The sequence below is a fragment of the Elephantulus edwardii genome, unplaced genomic scaffold (assembly GCF_000299155.1).
Source record: "Elephantulus edwardii isolate Elephantulus edwardi_28Jun2011 unplaced genomic scaffold, EleEdw1.0 scaffold00015, whole genome shotgun sequence".
Classification (NCBI taxonomy): Eukaryota; Metazoa; Chordata; class Mammalia; order Macroscelidea; family Macroscelididae; genus Elephantulus; species Elephantulus edwardii.
This window is the reverse complement of record NW_006399765.1, coordinates 3,958,025-3,976,547: the sequence shown is the minus strand read 5'-3', so window position 1 is coordinate 3,976,547 and position 18,523 is coordinate 3,958,025. Positions and strand designations below refer to the sequence as shown.

At 39.4% G+C, this 18,523-nt stretch overlaps 1 pseudogene; it reads left to right on the top strand.

The window, feature by feature from the left end:
* The first annotated feature begins 5,385 nt into the window (after positions 1-5,385).
* Positions 5,386-6,671, top strand: LOC102844952 (annotated as a pseudogene).
* The last annotated feature ends 11,852 nt before the right edge of the window (positions 6,672-18,523 follow it).

Here is an 18,523-nt window from a genome sequence, read left to right as displayed (position 1 = left end):
TGCTGTGTGACATCGAATTGTCTACAGCTCACAGCAACCCTGTGAACAGCAGGTATAAACCTGCCTTAGGCTGTACCATCCTCACTGTCCAACACACTTGAATCCATTGTTTCAGTCACCATGTTAATTGATCTTCTTATTGTGGGTCTTCCTTTCTTACATTGATTCACCTTTCCAAGCACGATGTCCTTCTCCAAGGACTGTTGCTGTTGCGTACTGTAGAGTCGAAACTGACCCAAAGCCGACCCTCTAGCGGGTTTTCAGAGGTGGTTCATTATATGGGAGGAGATTGCCCATCCTTCTCCCGCAGAACAGCTGGTGGCCTTGAACCGTGTGCCTTCTGGATTGAATCACAGCTTCTTGACCCTGGGCCACCAGAACTCTCTCCAAGCACTAGCCTCTCCAAATAACAATTTGTGAGACAGTTTTCTCAGCCTTTCCTTCAAGGAACACTCTGGTTTCACTTTCTTCAAAACAGACCTGTTTGTTCTTTTGACAGTCCATGGGATATTCAGAACTTTTACACGGCACCACAGTTCAAAGACACTGAATTATTTACTCTTGAATTATTTACTCTTCATACAGACTGAATAGGTATACAGAACGAATACAGCCCTGACACACATCTTCCTTTATGTTAAACCATTCATTGCTCTATTTAGGCAATTGCTTCTTGGTCTAGGTTTAGGTTTTGCATGTATTGAAAACGAATATGTCTTGGAGAAAGGTACCCTTGCTAGAGGCAAGGATGATGAAACTTTGTCTCACACACATTGGACAAGTTCTTAGAAGGGGCCAGTCCTTGGAAAAAGACATTGACTAGATGTATCAGCACAGTGACTGAAGTGATGGGCTTGGGTATGTCCGAGTATGTCCGAGTATAGCATAGAAGATGTTTCTCCTAGGGCTGCTTTTGAGTTGTAATGAACTTGACAATAACAAGTAACAACAAACAAAGCATCTCCAGGACTGTAGAGTTGACATAACCAGTCAACATTTTCAATTGACTTAAAGCAGCAGTACTGATGACCAGTTCTCAAAGCTCTTTTATCTTCCACATCTCTGGCCGGCTTCTTCTACGGATGGTGAGATGAACATGCAGTTCCTGCCCTGACCTTCTGTGATGGGTGTCACAGGACGCTTAGATTATGTTAGCACAATTAGATCTTAATGTTCCCAGAAAAGGATCACTAGTTTGTCCCTGAAATAAATGATATATCTTTGGGAAAAACTCAGTTTGCTATTTGAAAGCTGCTGAGGCATGAGTGTGCTCTCAGCCTATCCATTTATTTGTTTCTTTTTACATGTATCATGTCAGAATGATGGTTTGGGGCATCAATATGTCTGTTTCAGTTGTTTCTACAAACACACAGTAGCATACTTATAGCCAATGCTATTTCTTTTTAATTTTTTTTTACTGTATTTGAGTGAAAGTTTATATGGAAATGACTTTTTTACTTCAAACATTCATACACATTTTGTTCTATAACATTAACGTCAATATACACAATGTAATCACGTTATTTCCACTCAAGAGCTGTGGTAGAGGGTAGATCTTTTTCTCTTATTTTTTTTATTGTTGTTGTGTACTGTCAAATTGTATCCAGATGCCCTTCCTTCTCCAGAGGAGCATCTGGCGGATTCAAGCCATGTGCCTTCTGAATTGCAGCGCAGCATCTTGCCTCCAGGCTAGCAGAGTTCCAAAGAAGGCTGGTCTTGGCATGTTCTTTTTTTATGATGAATGGGTAGGTATTTACGGTTAGAGAAACTATTGTGTGGAAAGAACTGCGTACCTTCAGGATTGCAGTGCCGTTTCTTGCCACTAGAGCTCCCTTTGAAGGATTTGTCCCTTTGATGGACAAAAACTTGAGTGATGCAGGAAGCATCAAAAGAAGATTGTTGGTTTTGTTGCTGTTGTTGATTGCCATTGAGTCGAGAATAACTCTTAACAACCCTATGAACAAAAGACCTGAACCCTGTTCTATAACTATCATCATTTCTCTAAATTAATAGAGTTTCCAGAGGCATATTGTTTAGGAGTTGGATGCCACTCCTGTTTCCAAACCTGTCTTAAACCGGGAGCTCCACCAAACACTGTCCACCATAGGTAGCCATTATGGCATTTGATACACCAATGGCACAGGGTTCAGCATCACAGCAAACCTAGATTACCTCAGTGCAGCAAATTGACAGATCAGTGTTGTACCACTTAGAAGAATGTTCCTCCAAAATATAACACTAGTCCTGAGGGCTGCAGGTCCAAGGGCCCAGCCAACATTTAAATACAAAGGCTCTCCACCAGGTCCTGTTGACTCTAAACAACAGGCTTAATAAAGGACAACCAAACAGTCCACATCCGACCTTCAATCAAAACAAAAGAGGTCACCTTTCAGAGTCCAAAAGCTTCCTTCATCCATCAGCCTCCAAACTGGAGACAAGGAGCTGGCATTAATTAGTTAGATGACAATTATTTTCCAACTTGATCTATATATTTCATAAAGTCCACTATGTTATTTTGTGTGTATACACAAACCAGTTCTAAAGTTTATATGAAAGAGGGAAAAAAGACTCCAAATGTCCCATGCAATATTGAAAAAGAATAAATATGGAAAACTGACACTATCCAATTTTAAGACTCATTAAAAGCTAAGAGTACTCATGACAGTGTTGTGAAAGTGATTATTTTTTAATCCACTTAAGTTGTTTATTCAGGAAGCTAGAAATCAAAAGGGCAACATTAAAAAATTATAACTGGAATTTCATTGAATCTGAAGGTCAGGAATTTGGTGTCTAGATATTTAATCAATGTAATTCTACATCTGTTGATATGAAAAACTGGTAGCCAGGACAAGAAGGCTGTTGTGCATACAGCTGGGGAACACTGCATGGTTTAAAACTATGAAGGGAGTATGTCAGTGTTGTATTCTGTCTCCATGTCTGTATGCTGAGCAAATTATTCAAGAAGCGGGACTCTATGAAGAGTAATGTGGCATTAGGGTTGGAAGGAGACTCATAAATAACCTGTGTTATGCAATGACACAACCTTGCTTGCTGAAAGTGAGAAGAACTTAAAGCACTTGTGGAAGATCAAGGAATTCAGCCTTCAGTGTGGATTGCATCTTAATGTCAAGAAAACAAAGGTTCTTATCACTGCAATTGACTATTGCAGTGGGCTTTTGTGGGTCAGGATGTGTGAGGATGGCACAGGCTAGAATAGGGTTCAGATTTTTTGTTCATAGGGTTGCTATGAGTCGTACTTGACTCAACAACACCTAACAACACTATGCTTAATAAAGAAAGATCAATTGTTTTGCGTTGAATTTTTCAACAAAATCTTCAAAAGTGTATTCTAACCAACTAAAATAAAAAGACTAACATTGGAATATTATTAAAAACTATACTCAAACAAACATGAAAACCTAGAGGAAATGGGCAAGTACTTAGAAATTCACAACCTACCTAAACCGACACAAACAGAAATTGAACCCTTGAACAGACCTATTTAAAAAAAGAAAAATTGAAAAGGTAATAAAACAGCTTCCATCCCAAACAATTCCTGGACCAGTTGATGTTACAAATGAATTTTATCAAACATTCAGAGAAGAATTGCCACCAATTATAGACGAACTATTTCAAAAAATAAAAAAAAAGATGGAATTCTCCTAGACTCATTCTATGAAGCAAACATATCCTGTATGCCAAAGCCAGGCAAAGACACCACCAAAACAGAAAACTATAGGCCAATATCTCTCATAAACAAAAATCATGGCCAACAGAATCTAAAAATACATTAAAAAATTCACCATGACCAAGTGGGATTCATTAACAGGTGTAAGGATGATTCAACATAAGAAAAACAGTCAAAGTCATTCATCACATTAACAAAGAACCACATGATCCTATCAATCGATGCCGAAAAGGCTTTTGACAAAATCCAACAACGTTTTCTGATTAAAACACTCAACAAAATAGGATTAGAGGGGAATTTCTTCAATACAGTAAAAAGTATATACCCAAACGCAAGAGCCAATGTTGTTCTCAATGGAGAGAAATTAAAGGTATTCCCTTTGAGAACATGAACTAAGCAAGGATGCCAATATCAGGTCTCAAAAAAATTTAAAAAAAATATGAAAGGAATAAACAGAGTCACTGTATGAAAAAGAGTTGGTCCATGCTGAACCATTTTCGAAAGCAACATTTGATCAAGAAAAAAATCAAACTGACAGGACAATTTCAAGCTACACTGAAAGTATGGGCAAAGAATTAAGACCTAGGAATTGATGGAATACCAGGTGAGGTATTTCCATAAAGATGCAGCCCTGGATATGTTCTATAGTCTATGCCAAGAAATTTGGAAGATGGTTACTAGACGATTTGTCCCCATTAAAAAAAAAAAGTGATCCCACGAAGTAAAAAAAGTATTGAACTATATCACTAATATCACATACAAGTAAAACCTCAACAAGGAACTCCCAAAATGCAAGCTGGATTCAGAAAAGGGTGTGAAATGAAGAATACCTTTGCTGATGTTAGAGAGTGCTTAGCTGAGAGTAGAGAATACTGGAAATGTATACCAGTGTTGTTTTGACTATGAAAAGGCATTTGAGTGTGCGACAGCTTCAGTTTGCTCAGCTCCATGGTCAACACTCTTGGCACCAGCAGTCAGGAAATCAAAAAACGTATTGCGATGGGAAAGTCTGCTGTTAGGGACCTCTCTAAAGTACTCAAGAGCAATGGTGTCTCTCTGGAGACTAAGGTGCATCTGATACAGGCCATGGTCTTTGCTATCACTTGTTATGCATCAGAAAGCTGGACAATGACCAAGGAGAACAGAAGGAGAATTGATGCCTTTGAGCTGTGGTGCTGGAGAAGAGTATTGAATGTACCATGAACTGCCAAGAAAACAAACAGATTCATCCTGGAGAGGATTAAACCAAGCAACTCCTTGGAGGCAAGGATTCTGGGACTTCTTCTGACATACTTTGGGCATGTTGCAAGGAGTGACGGGTCCTTGGAGAGGGACATCATGCTTGGGAGGGTGGAGGAACGGTGCAGGAGGGGAAGACCCTCTATGAGATGGATTGATTCAGTGACTGGGTAATCGGCATGGGTGTGTGTGATTAGCACAGGATAGAGCAGGGTTTAGGGCTGTTGTACATAGGGTAGCTATGAGTCACAAACGACTCGACAGCACATAACAACAACAACAACATTGAGAAGAAGGGGAATTTCAGAACATTTAATTGTGCTCATGCAAAACTTGTATATAAACCAATAATCATTCAAAGAGAAGGAAGGCATACTGCATGATTTTAAACCAGGAAAGGTGTGCATCAAGATTATATCCTTTCGGTCTGACCTGGACGAACCACGTGAGGCGGCGGCTGGCTTGGAGAAATGGCGGATTCTGGGGAGAGCGGGGCTTCGGGCGGCGGAGGCGGCACAGAGGATGCGTTTATGACCTTCTACAGTGAGATTTCACAGGTTCACAGATGAAGAGGAGTTTTGCCCCAGGATGGAATATCCCTAAAGTCTCCCCCATATTTGATTTAGAGGATTCAGAAGATGAGGTTTTAAACTTGGAGTTGATTTTAAGACTTTGGGGATGATGTGATGGGGTGAATGTTTTGCATGTAACAGAGATGAATTCTGAGGGGCCAAAGGATAGACTGTTACAGACTGAATTGTGTCCTTCAAAAATAGTTTATTAACCCTAACCTCTTTGCCTGCGATTATAATCCCATTTGGGAATGGATTGTTTTTGTAATATTAACGAGGAAGTTAGTGTAGGGGGTGTTTTGAGTTAGTCTTTTATAAGATATAAAATGGGCAGATTGAGCAAATGGAAGTGTTGGGAAGATTGATGCCAAGCCACATGGAGATCTCCAAAGAACCAGAAAACAGAAGCGGAAGAGACAAAGACCTTTCCTCAGAGCTGACAGAAAAATCTTCCCCTAGAGCTGGTGCCCTGAATTTGGACTTCTAGCCTCCTAAACTGTGACGTAAATAGAAAAGAGAGATTCGGTTTTAACATCCAACAATCAGATTGAGTGACTGACCCGTCCTGGTTCCTCCTACTTCAACTTGAACCCCGTTGAGGTTCTTCAGCTAGATCCTGACATGACAGATGAGGAAATAAAACAGAGATTTCGGCCGTTATCTATCTTGGTGCATCCTGACAAAAATCAGGATGATGCTGACCGAGCACAAAAGGCCTTTGAAACTGTGGACAAAGCTTCCAAGTTGCTACTGGATCAGGAACCAAAGAAGAGGGCCCTGGATGTAATTCAGGCAGGAAAAGAATATGTGGAACACACTGTAAAAGAGCGAAAAAGCAATCACAGAAGGAAGGGAAAGCTACAAACGTGGAAGAAGATGATCCGGAACTGTGCAAACAGGCAGTACACAGACCATGAAGCTCTTTGCAGAACTGGAAATTAAAAGAAAGAGAAGCCAAAGAGATGCATGAAAGGAAGCGACAAAGGGAAGAAGAGATTGAAGCCCAAGAAAAAGTCAAACGAGAGAGGGAGTGGCAGAAAAACTTTGAGGAAAGTCGAGATGCTCATGTGGATAGCTGGCGAAATTTCCAAGCAAACACAAAAGGCAAGAAAGAGAAGAAAAATCGAACTTTCCTGAGACCACCAAAAGTAAAAATGGAACAGCGTGAGTGATCCCTTGGGGCCACAGTCACAGAATCTTCCTCCAACTGCCTCCCTCCCCTCCTGCTTTGAAGGACTCATTCTTTCTCCCGAGTAGTATTTGCTTTTTAGTCCATTTTGTTTTAATATCAAATCAGAGTAATTTTTTTTTGTATATTGAAATGAGGGACTCGGTTTTAAAAAACAAAAGACCTTCCCCACTGCCCACCCTACAAGCAACCAGGATAGGAAGTTGCCACCTTGGTGCACCTTCTGTTCCCACAAGCCTGTAACTTAATGTTTTGTACTTCACTGAAATGGTGATGGTTAGAAACTTCATGTACAGTTTATGGAAATCATTCAATTAAACATGTTGCTTAAAATGGTGTTGCAGTGACTTCTGAGACCAGCCCGGAACACTTAGGAAGCGCTTTTCTTTCAGCTGCTCGCTTCTGAGTGTGGCATCCTTTGAAGCTCCAGCTCAGATGGGGAAGGCAGTGCAGGCAGGCAGAGCAGTCACTGTTGACCTGCTTCCCCATGGTTTTTGGCATGTGCCCTCCTAATCTGCCTGAAAAATCAATGTGGTATGAGGCTCCAAGGCACCCAAACCTGTACACTTTCCAAAGAGCTAGCTGTCCGCTATGCAGTTCGTTGTACCCCAGCCTGTCTGTATTCATTAGTAAAATTCTGTATGTGTAATAAATTTTTATACCCCCCCAAAAAAAGATTATATCCTTTCACTAAAACTTATTACATATGTACACTGAGCAAATAATCTTCTGAGAAACTGGATTAAATGAAAAAGAATGTGGCATCAGAATAAGATGAAGAGTCATCCACAACCTACGTTATAGAAATGACACAACCTTTTGTAAAATGAAAAAGTCTTACCGCATTTGTTGTTGTTGTTGTTAAGTGCCATCGAGTAGTAGACAACTCATATCGACCCTATGAATGAAAGACCTGAGCACTGTTCATAGAGTTTCCGGAGGCAAGCCATTTCAGAAATGGATGCCACTCCTGCTTCCAAGCTTGATTTAATTGGGAAGCTCTGCCAAACACTGTCCACCATGGGTAACCATTATCACATTTGGCACATCAGTGTCACAGTGTTTAGCATCACAGCAACCATGAGTTACCTCTGTACAGCAAATGGACAGACCAGGACTATACCAATTAGAAGAATGTTTGACAAAAAACAATTTAAATCAGGCCTGAGGGCCGCAGATTAAAATCGCCTACCTTGGGCTTGGCAGTATAACTTTCTGTCCATTAGGCCAATGTAGCTCTCTTGTTGTTGTTGTTGTTAAATGCCATCGAGTAGTAGAAGACTCATAGGGACCCTATGAACGAAAGACCTGAGCACTGTTCATAGAGTTTCCAGAAGCAAGCCATTTTGGAAGTGGATGCCTCTCCTGCTTCCAACTTAAAGGATTTACTAAAGAAAATCAAAGATTACAGCTCTCAACATTTATTACGCCTCAACATCAAGAAAACAAAACCTTTTTCCAACTGGAGAAATAGGCAACATCATAACAGACGGGGAAAGATTGAAACTGTCAATGATTTCATTTTGTTTGGCTGCACGATCAGCATCCACAGTAGCAGCAGCCAAGAGATCAAAACAAATGTGCACTGAGAAAATCTGTTGTCCAAGATCTCATTCAAATGCTGAAGAGCACAAACATCTATTTAAAGATTAAAGGTGCACCTTACCCAAGCCAGGGTATCTTCAGATGCTTCACAGGCATTGTAAAAGTAAGACAATGAACAAAGAAGATGGAAGAAGAAAATTATGCCTATGAATTGTGGTATTTGTGAAGAGTGTTAAATATCCCATGGGCTGCCAAAAGAACAAATAAATCTGTCTCGGAGAAAGAACAAACAGTTGCTCCTTAAAGGCAAAAAGGGTGAAATTTTGTGTCACATACTTTGGACATGTTGTTGGCAGGCATTAGTCCTTGGAAAAAGAAATCATGCTAGGCAAAGTGGAGAGTCATCGAAAGAGAAAAGATCTCCAACAGATCAAAAGGCAAACTGTCAAGTTTGTTTGGAGAGGAAAGAGATCCCAAATAAACAAATCACTTCTGAAAAAAAAAATCAAGTGGGAGGCATAGCACACCCTGACCTCAAAACCTCCAACACAGTGGTAGTAAGCAAAACAGCATGGTACTGGTAAATGACAGGCACATAGACCAATGGAAAAGAATTGAGAACTCAGAAATGGACCCGTCTATCTATGGTCAGCTGATAATGGACAAGAAAATAAAATCTACCAAATTGGGAAATGACAACATCCTCAACAAATGGAGCCGGCCAAACTGGACTGCTACCTGCAAAAAGCTGAAACAGGATCTACATTTCGTACCATACACAAAAATCAATTCAAGTTGGATCAGAGACCTGGGAGCAAAGCCCAAAACAATAAAGTTCATCAGAGACAAACTAGGATCAAGCATAGGTCTAGACTATGGTATAAAAAGGCTGACAAATAACAGCCAGAAATGCACAATCCAGAGAAATTAAACTTGATGAATGAGATTTTCTGAAGATTAATTCCCTGTGTTCATCCAAAACTTTTTTCCAACGGAGTGAGAAGAAAACCTACTACTGAATGGGGGAAAACATTTGGCAATATCATATCAGACAAGGGTCTCATAGCAAAAGGATACAGAATATTTCCTCAGCATCCACAAGAAAAAGACTGATAACCCAATTACAAAATGGGCAAAATATTTCCCAGAGGAAGACATTTGGACGGCCAACACATGAAGAAATGCTCAAAATTACTTGCAATAATAGAGATGTAAATCAAAACCACAATGAACTAACACTTCATCCCAGTATCAGTGGCAAAGTTTAGCATGGCGGCAAGCAGGGAAAGGATGTAGAGAGGTGGGATCTCTCATACACTGTTGGTGGGATTGTAAAATGGTACAACCATTCTGGAAGGCAGTTTGTTGTTTACTCAAAAATCTAAACATAGAAATTCCATATGACCTAGATATTCCACTGCTTGGAATGTACCTCAAGATAATTAGAACTGAGACACAAAAGAAGATTTGTACACCAATGTTCACAGAAGCATTAATTACCATTGCAAGAACGTGGATACAGTCCAAATGTCCAACAAGAATCAAATGGATTGAGAAATTATGATGCATTCACACAATGGAATAGTAGACAGCACTCGGGAGCAACAATCTCAAAAATTACTACATAACTTGGGAGAGACTAGAGAGTTTTTGCTGAATGAACTGTCTCATCAGAACACATACTGTGTAAGAATATTATAGTAAACATAGAAAGATAGCTAGCAAAACATGTATGGGGACCCATGAGAGGATGGGATGGGAGCAGAGAGGTGAGAATGAGTAGGGGTGAAATCACAGGATTACACAATTTGGTGGATGGAGGGAGGGGGCAAAAGAAATGGGACAGATCTGGCTGGGACCTGGAAAGATAATGATGGGCATAGTCCAATGGTAATTAATTTTACAAAACATAATGCATGGGAATGATTGTATGAAATACAATGTGAATAAAGAATAGTGTGAAACACAATGTATGTGACGTTTGTAGACAAAGCAATATAAAATGAAATTTTTAAAAAATAATCTCCAACAAGGGAGCTCTGGTGGCCTAGTGGCAAGAAGCTGCACTGCAGTCCCAGAGGTGTGCGGTTCAAATCCACCAGATGCTCTGCTGGAGAAGGAGCGACAGTCTTCTCCTGTACCTGTCAGATCCAATTTGACGGTACACACACAAACAATAATAAAAATAAAATTAAAAAAAGAATCTCTAACAAAATGGATTGATACAACTGCAACATTGGACTTGAGAATGGCAGAGAGTAAGAGAATGGTCCAGGATACGGAAAGAGTTTGATCTGTTGTCACTATGAGTCATAGTTGACTCCACATTATCTAGAAACAATGACAGGAAGATGCATGCTAAAATCACAATGTGTTACCACTGTACACTCATTAGAATGGCTAACTTTAAAACAAAACAAAACCAAAAACAAACACCCTACCAATCCACGTATATAAGGATGTGGAGGAAAAGGAACTTTCTTTTATTACTTCATTAAATACAGCCATATTGTGTACATTAGCTATGTCTCAGCAAAGTTGTTAAAGGAAAAAATAAATTGCCTCACATAAAAAACAAAACCTCTAGGATCTTAAAGCTTCTTGTTACAATCTATGGTGTCCCTAAAAAAAAAATTATCCCAAATAAACCTATCTTTAACTGCCTGCCTCAGATTCAGTCCCATTTAGAGAAAATAAGTGTTATTATAATGACGCATATACTACGCCGCCTTGCACTACCAACAAGAGAGGCTGCAGTTCAAATCCACCATGGGAGAAAGATAGGCTATCTCCCACGCAATTATACCACCTCTGAAAAGCAGCTGGAGATTCAGCTATGGGTAAGTTGCAACTTGAGGGCATTTAACAATAATGACATATATGTGTAACTTTTTAAAATAATCTGAATCATCAGTAAATACACACACACACACACACACACTGTTGGCTTAGTAGTAAAGAATTGTGCTGCCAACACAAAAGAATACAGTTCAAATCCACCAGATGCACCACAGAAGAAGATGAAGAGCTCCTTCTGTGTGATTTACAGTCTCTGACTACCCACTAGAAGGTCAGCAATGGATTGGTTCTGACTTGATGGCTCAAAGCAGCAACTGTACACACACACACACACACACACACACACACACACACACACAATTTTAGTGTTCTGCTCAATAAGTCTAGAAAGATATTATATGCTCTCACAAATCTGCTGGACCTTTTTTATTGTGATAAAAATGTACATAGCAAAACAAACTATCTCAACAATGCCTATATTCTGTGATTTTTTTACTACATTCTTAAAACTTGTACGCTCATTCTCTCGATCCTTTTCCAAATCATCCCACCACCGTTAGCATAAATTCACTGTCCCCTAGGCAAGCTGTCCTTTTCTCTTTCTCCTCTCCACCCTTGGTAACCACTTTGGTTTCTATATATTTACACCTTTCATTCATGTGAGAGCACACAGTATTCATCTTTATACTACTGACTTATAGTAGGGTAATGTTTTCAAAATTCATCCAATTTGTGATGTCCATGAACCTAATGTTTCCTTATGACTGAATAACATGTCATTACATAGATGTGCTCTGTTTTGTTTACCCATTCATCTGCTGATGGTCATTTTGGTTGTTTCCACCTCCTTTTGGCTGTAGCTAAAAGTGCTGTAGTGACTTGCTGTTGTACCATTTTAACAGACATGGTATTAAATGACATCACTGCACTTTATGAATCTCTAAGTGATGGGCTTAAATAGAAAATTAAATACATCCTCCTACAGTCTCTCTTTGGGCGCTTTATTTCTTTAAAACATCTTTTTCATGGATTGAGTGGGTGAAGGGGAAAAGAACAAAGAGAAAACAAAATGTGTATGAATGCGTGAGAAAAAGACCATTTTTTAAAGCTTTCATTCAACTCACAATTTTCTCAGATCATCAATCAGATATTACCTTGCTCATTCAGCCAACAGTGGCTTAGGTCTTTGTGTCCAGGACTGGTACACAGAAAAGAATATTTAGCTGGCTTTGAGAAAGCCTTCACATCGTGGGAAAGAGGCAGATGGATGAACAGACTATTACAGTGCAGAAAGGTGAACACTCCGATAGGAGCAGCACAAGAGGCTGTGAAAAAGCAGGTAGGGGTACCCCACCCAAGGGCTCACGTTAAGAATCCTTCATCTCAACAAACAACAAAAAACCATATAAATTGTGCTGTAAAGTCCAGATGTTGTCTTGCGATCTTTAAATAATAAAGGAATGATATCTGTGTAAAAAAAAAGAATCCTTCATCTCCTAATTACCACTGATTTCAACAAGACTAGCACCTTCCCATCTAAATCTTTGTCCTTCCCCTAAGGCATGACTATGACAGAGCCCTAAACAGTGAAGGCTCAATGGGAACTGCTGACCAATGGACTGAAGTTAGGGTTGGCACAGTATCCTGTGCCCTTCTAGGCTACTGGCTGAGCCCAACCCCACCTAGCAAGGACAATAAGGACCTGTGTTAAGAGGCATCCCCAATAGAGATTTCTGGACGCCAGACAACCCACTGCCTACTGTCTTTCAGAAGCCATGAAGTCCTTATTACTCATCCTAGCAGTCTTTATACTCCTGGCTCATTTGATCTCAGGTAATCAGAACCTTAGGGAAGAAGAAACATTGACCAGGAATCAGGCCATGTACACAAAATCTTTTATCAAGCTGTCCCTGGGACTTGGGGAGGATTTTTGCAAGAAGGGGAGTGCTAAGGTCTGCCCTCGTCCTCTTTCCCAAGAGTCCTCAAGGCTCTCACAAAAGAACAGAGTCTGTGATTGGGGTCTATTATTGGGGCAGGGCACTGAATCCTGTAGTCACCTCCAAGGGAAAACCGTCTTGATGTCCCAAACTTCTCCATGTCCTCTCATAAGGCATCCTGGTCTAGCTCTACCTCATTCTCCCAATTTTCTAGATTCTAGAAAGTACATTTTCCCATCACTTTTATCCTTGGATGTTGTGAATAGGTTTGGCACAGCAATTCTTAAATACCTGTAGGATGGTCTCATTGACAGGGGTGGGAAAAGTATTCTGATAGACATAGGAGAAAAAATTAGGACGACTGTAAACTCTGGGCCATACTTACACTTCATTTCCTTCATTTTAATTCATTTTATAGATTTATCAAATCAAACAGGCAATATAAAGATAAAAATGAGCCACAATTCCTCACTATTTATGTGTTCTAATTGTGACTGAGGAATATAGATGTTTCTAACCTGGTTTTTGAACTTAAAATTGTATGTTCACATATCTTTTCATGTTTCTTGAAAACTCCATTTGCAATAATTATGCAGCCACAGTTTGGTAAGAATATAAACTTGGAGAACTCCTCACTTTGTGTAATTTGGATGTTTCCCCAATGTTGCTATTATACAAATGATTGTACAGTCTTGATGTCGCACCATTATAAAGTTCTCTAAGTGCATTGATAAATTTTAGAAGCTCCACTGTTCATTCAAAGAATGATTAGGTATCATAAAAACCTGGCACATGTTTACTACTAGCTAAATCATTCCTATCAGTGTATTAACTAGTTATGATGAATGTCTTGTTTTTACAAATTAATGAGAATTGGTTTTGTAGTTATTTTACATTTTCTTGGTAAAATAATTTAAAAATAACCGGTTTTGTACTTATTACAAATAACTCCTAATACACTAATTGCTTCTGAAAAATTTTGGAGGCACGAAATTTTTATGTTTGTGATGTCAAATCTGTTCCTTTTTCTGTTGAGTCTTCTATTGCTTTAGAATATCTGTTCACCTGAGTTTTCTATTTTTAAGCTTGTTGGTTTATATGCTGGACTCAATCTCATCTTTAACTTATGACACAATGTAAGCAACTAATAACTTGCAGTAGAACTTTTTAATAGGTAGAGTTGTATAAAACATCACCATCTGTAGCTAGAAAGATTTCTTTCTGTTCTCTGGAAGATGCTGAACAAACACAACAATGGTAATAAGAAATGGATCTCAGAAAAGCACCTCCTACTGTGTCCTTGAAATTCTATGACTTTCTGTGAGTTTAGCTGCCTTTTCTTCTCCTGCTTCTGGTATATTGATAACATATACCACGCACTTGCCTGTATCCACTTAATAAATCAAAAGACCCTGAGAGAGAGCCACTGTTGTTTTCTATATACACACAAACAATTGTGAGTTATTTTGTGATATTAATCCGTTTTACTCGAAGATCTGTTGATATTTGAAATGGAGCACTTCGAAAGGACATCTGGGAGGAAGAATCTGAAAAACACCAGGGCCCGAGGTGATCAGAATAAAAAGGAGACTTGATCCGAGATTTTCATCCACATAGGCCTGGGCTCATCCCCATGCAGATATTTAGGACAGTGAAGATGGAATGAATAGTAGAGTGAGGGGGTGAGAAGGAAGTGTAAGGCCAAGGACCACTCTGAAGAGCCCTTGAGGTTGAAGAGAGGAAGAGGTAGAGTATAAAGTAGTGGGAACAACAGAAGTTGGATGCTCGTTTGGTTCTTCACCCACATCGAGCTCTTCCCAGGTAGTGATCACCACATCTTTCTCCCACGGAGCAACTGGTGGGTTCAATCTACCAACCGTTTAGTTAAGAAATGACTGCTTTAACCACTGTGACACCGGGGTGCACTTATAAAGACTTCTCTCTCATTTCATTGCCATCGAGTTGGAACCAGTTCACAGTCAGAACCAGCTCATAGCTGACCCTCCAATGGATTCTCTGAGGTTGTAAGTCACGAGGAAAGAGATTGTCCATGTCCACTCCGAGAGGAACAGGCTTTGAGTTAGCAGTGTAATTCCTACACCAGCCACCAGAGTTCCCATATAGGCACATATGGTACGTGGCTTTGAGTCAGAATCGACTCAGAGCTGACCCTCCAGCAAGTTTCCAAAGCCTGTAAATCACATGGGAGGAGACTACCCACAATTCTCCCTCAGAACAGCCTGTGGATTCCAACCAGCTGCCTTTGGCGTGGCAGTGCAATACTTTACCCACTAGGCCACGACAGCTCTCTAGATAGATGATAGATGGGTAGGTAGATAGATAGATAGAGAGATAGATACAAATAATTTAGTGACTATCTTTAGAGTACAAATGTATTTGTATAGAGGTCACTTTTAAAATTTGGTTTTTCATGATATGATACATTATTAGCCAAACAGCACATAAACAACTCCACAGTTATAATCCAAATATAATTTGTAGGACTCCAGAAATGTGTACATATATTTTAAAAATCCCTCCAAGAGAATACAAAAGTCATACATATTTTTAATAATAGTGAAGCAGCAAAGCAGTGATTTCAGCATTTAACACTTGTAAATGGTAATTGTTTGCCTCTGCTTAGGTGTTTAAGAATATGATAGCTGCATTGAAACAGATAAGGGAGAGAACTGTTTGAAAGAGATATGATTGGGTATTACTGTCAAGAGTGAAGTCCAGAGTGAAGGCTGCACAGTGGAGTGGACTTGGGGGGAAGGGATTGCATAACAACGAAAGAGTTTTTCTTTTACTTTTCAAGGAGAAGAGTGAATGGAGGGGGGCGTCAGGGAGAAAGGTGCAACAATTAATGACTGAAGACCCTAAGTCTCTGTAAACTTGCATTACAATTAATAAAAAAAGAAGAACTATAAAAAAAGAATACAATAGCTGTCTTTTAGGAAACTGGCTAAATATTCTATGTTGATGTGTTTTAATAATGTATCCAGTAGTTTTCCATTTAAAATAATGGGAAATAGGCCCCTGGTAAGAGTTCAGATACAGAATTCTGACTTGAAGAACTAAAGACCCATGCACCTATCTAAAATTTTGTGTGTGTTCATGTGTTGACAAAAATCTCATTTAGTCATTGCAACAGAACAGGTTTATATGATTAGGAAATAAAATCAATTAACTGGTAAGGGACTTAAAGAAACGCTGCTTGAGAATCAGAGATTGTTGTGTTCTGTCTGCGATGAGTATCTCTCCTCTAATGAACTATGATGTCATTCCTTCACGCAGGGGGCTGGTATGTGAGAAAGTGTAACAACAAGAAAGGGAACTGCAGGAAGACATGCAGAATTGGAGAAGTAGAAAACAGTACTGCTACTTTACATTGTCCAAAAACCAAAATGTGCTGTGTCATCCCCGGCGGTTTAGGTTTGGCGTGTGACAGCGCGAACAATACTGAGATCTATGTAACGAGCACAGCAGAAGTCGGTAAACCTGTTGGGTTGACGGTAAAAACAACAGCACCAGGAGAGGCAGCAACAACCAACACTGCTTCTACTACAGCAGCCAAAGCTGCTCCGACTACTACCACAACAGCTTGAATATGCACGCCTCTGTCTCTTACTTAACCTTATCTCTCTACATCATGTGTATTGGATTCCTTACAAAGTTTGGACGCACTGAGTTTCCCACTATCCTTCATTCGCATTGTGTTTCATGCAATCATTCCCATTCATTATATTTATAAAATGAATAAACATTGAACTATGATCATCATTGCCCTGTCTTTCCAGATCCTCGCTGGATCTTCTCCATTTTCTGTACACACTTGTTCCTCTACCCATAGAATTGTGAGACCCTACGATTCTCCCCCTGCCCATCCTCACCTCCTCCCCTCTTCCCCTTGGACCCTCATACATGTTTTACTAGTTATCTTTCTATTTCTACAATAATGGTCTTATACAACATTTGTCCTTATGGGATTAAGTCTGTTCATTCAGCATAATGCTCTTGAGTTCCTCCCAAGTTATGGAGTAATTTTCTAAATCATTGCTCCTAAATGCTGTGTAATATTCCATCATGTGAATGTGCCACAATTTCTCAATTTATTCAACTGTGATTGGACATTTGGGATTTTTCCATGTTCTTGCCATGGTGAATAATGCCACTATGAACATTAGCGTACAAATCTCTGTGTTTTAACATTTCTTCATGTGTCTGTTAGCCATCTGAATGTCTTCCTCTGTGAAAGACTTTTCCATGTGTTTTACCTGTTTTATCATTAGGTTATCAGGTGTTTGTTGTTTTATTTTTATTGTGGAGGCCCTGTAAGATTCTGTAAACTTTTCTCTTTTTAAAAGTTGTTTATTGTTATTAATTTTAATGAAAATTTACAGATTTTGGATTTCCATTCATTCATTGTTGCACTCTTCTCCCTGCCCACCCCTCTCCTCCACCCCAGTACACTCTTCTCTTTGAAAAGTAAAAAAAAAAAATTCTTTCATTGTTTTACAATCCCTTCCCCTAGGTCCACTCCACTATGCAGCCTTTGTTCTGGACTCCCGACATGACAATAATTCCTAATCGCATATCCCTTTTAAACAGTTTTCTCCCTCATCTGTTTCAATGCAGTATACATTATTTAACCCATCTTTCTCAGTCTACCCCCAACCCTGATGTCAGTCCTGTTTTATAACAGTGGCACTATGCAGTATTTGTCCTTTTGTGACTGAGATATTTCACTCAGCATAATGTCCTCCAAGGTCACCCATTTGAATGAGCTCCTTGTTTTTCAATGCAGCATAGTATTCCATTGCTTGAATATACTATAATTTCTCTATCCATTCATTTGTTGATGGACACTTAGGTTGTTTCCAACTCGTTGCTATTGTGAACAAGACCACAGTAAACATGGGCGTGCATATATCTCCTTGGATGTCAGTTATGGCCTCTTTGGGGTATATTACCAGTAGTGGAATTGCTGGGTCAAATAGTATCTCTATTTGCAACTTTTTGAGAAAGCACCGTACCACCTTCCACATTGGTTGGACCATTTCACACTTCCGCCAATGGTGAGTAAGGGTTCCAGTTTCTCCACAACCTCATCAGCATTTGTTGCTTGCTGTTCTGTTAAATTTTGCTATTCTACTGGGGTAAGATGATATCTCATAGTTGTTTTGATTTGCATCTCTCTTAGAGCTAGGGGTCTTGAACATTTCTTCATGTGCTTGTTGACCACCTGAATGTCTTCTGTGGTGAAGTGATTCTGAAAAATTTTCTTATGAGACCTTTGTCTGAGATGATATTGCCAAAATTTTTTCCCCAGTCAATAGATTTTCTTTTCACCCTGTTGTAAAAAGTTTTGATGCATTCAGAGATTTAATCTTTAGACAGTCCCATTCATCAAGTTCATCCTCTCCCGACTGTGTATTTCTGACTGTATTTGTCAGCCTTTTTATACCAGGGTCTAGGGCTTATAAGCTTGGTCCCACTTTGTCTCTTATGATATTTTTCTTTATTTTTTTAATTCGTTTTAATGAAAGTTTAC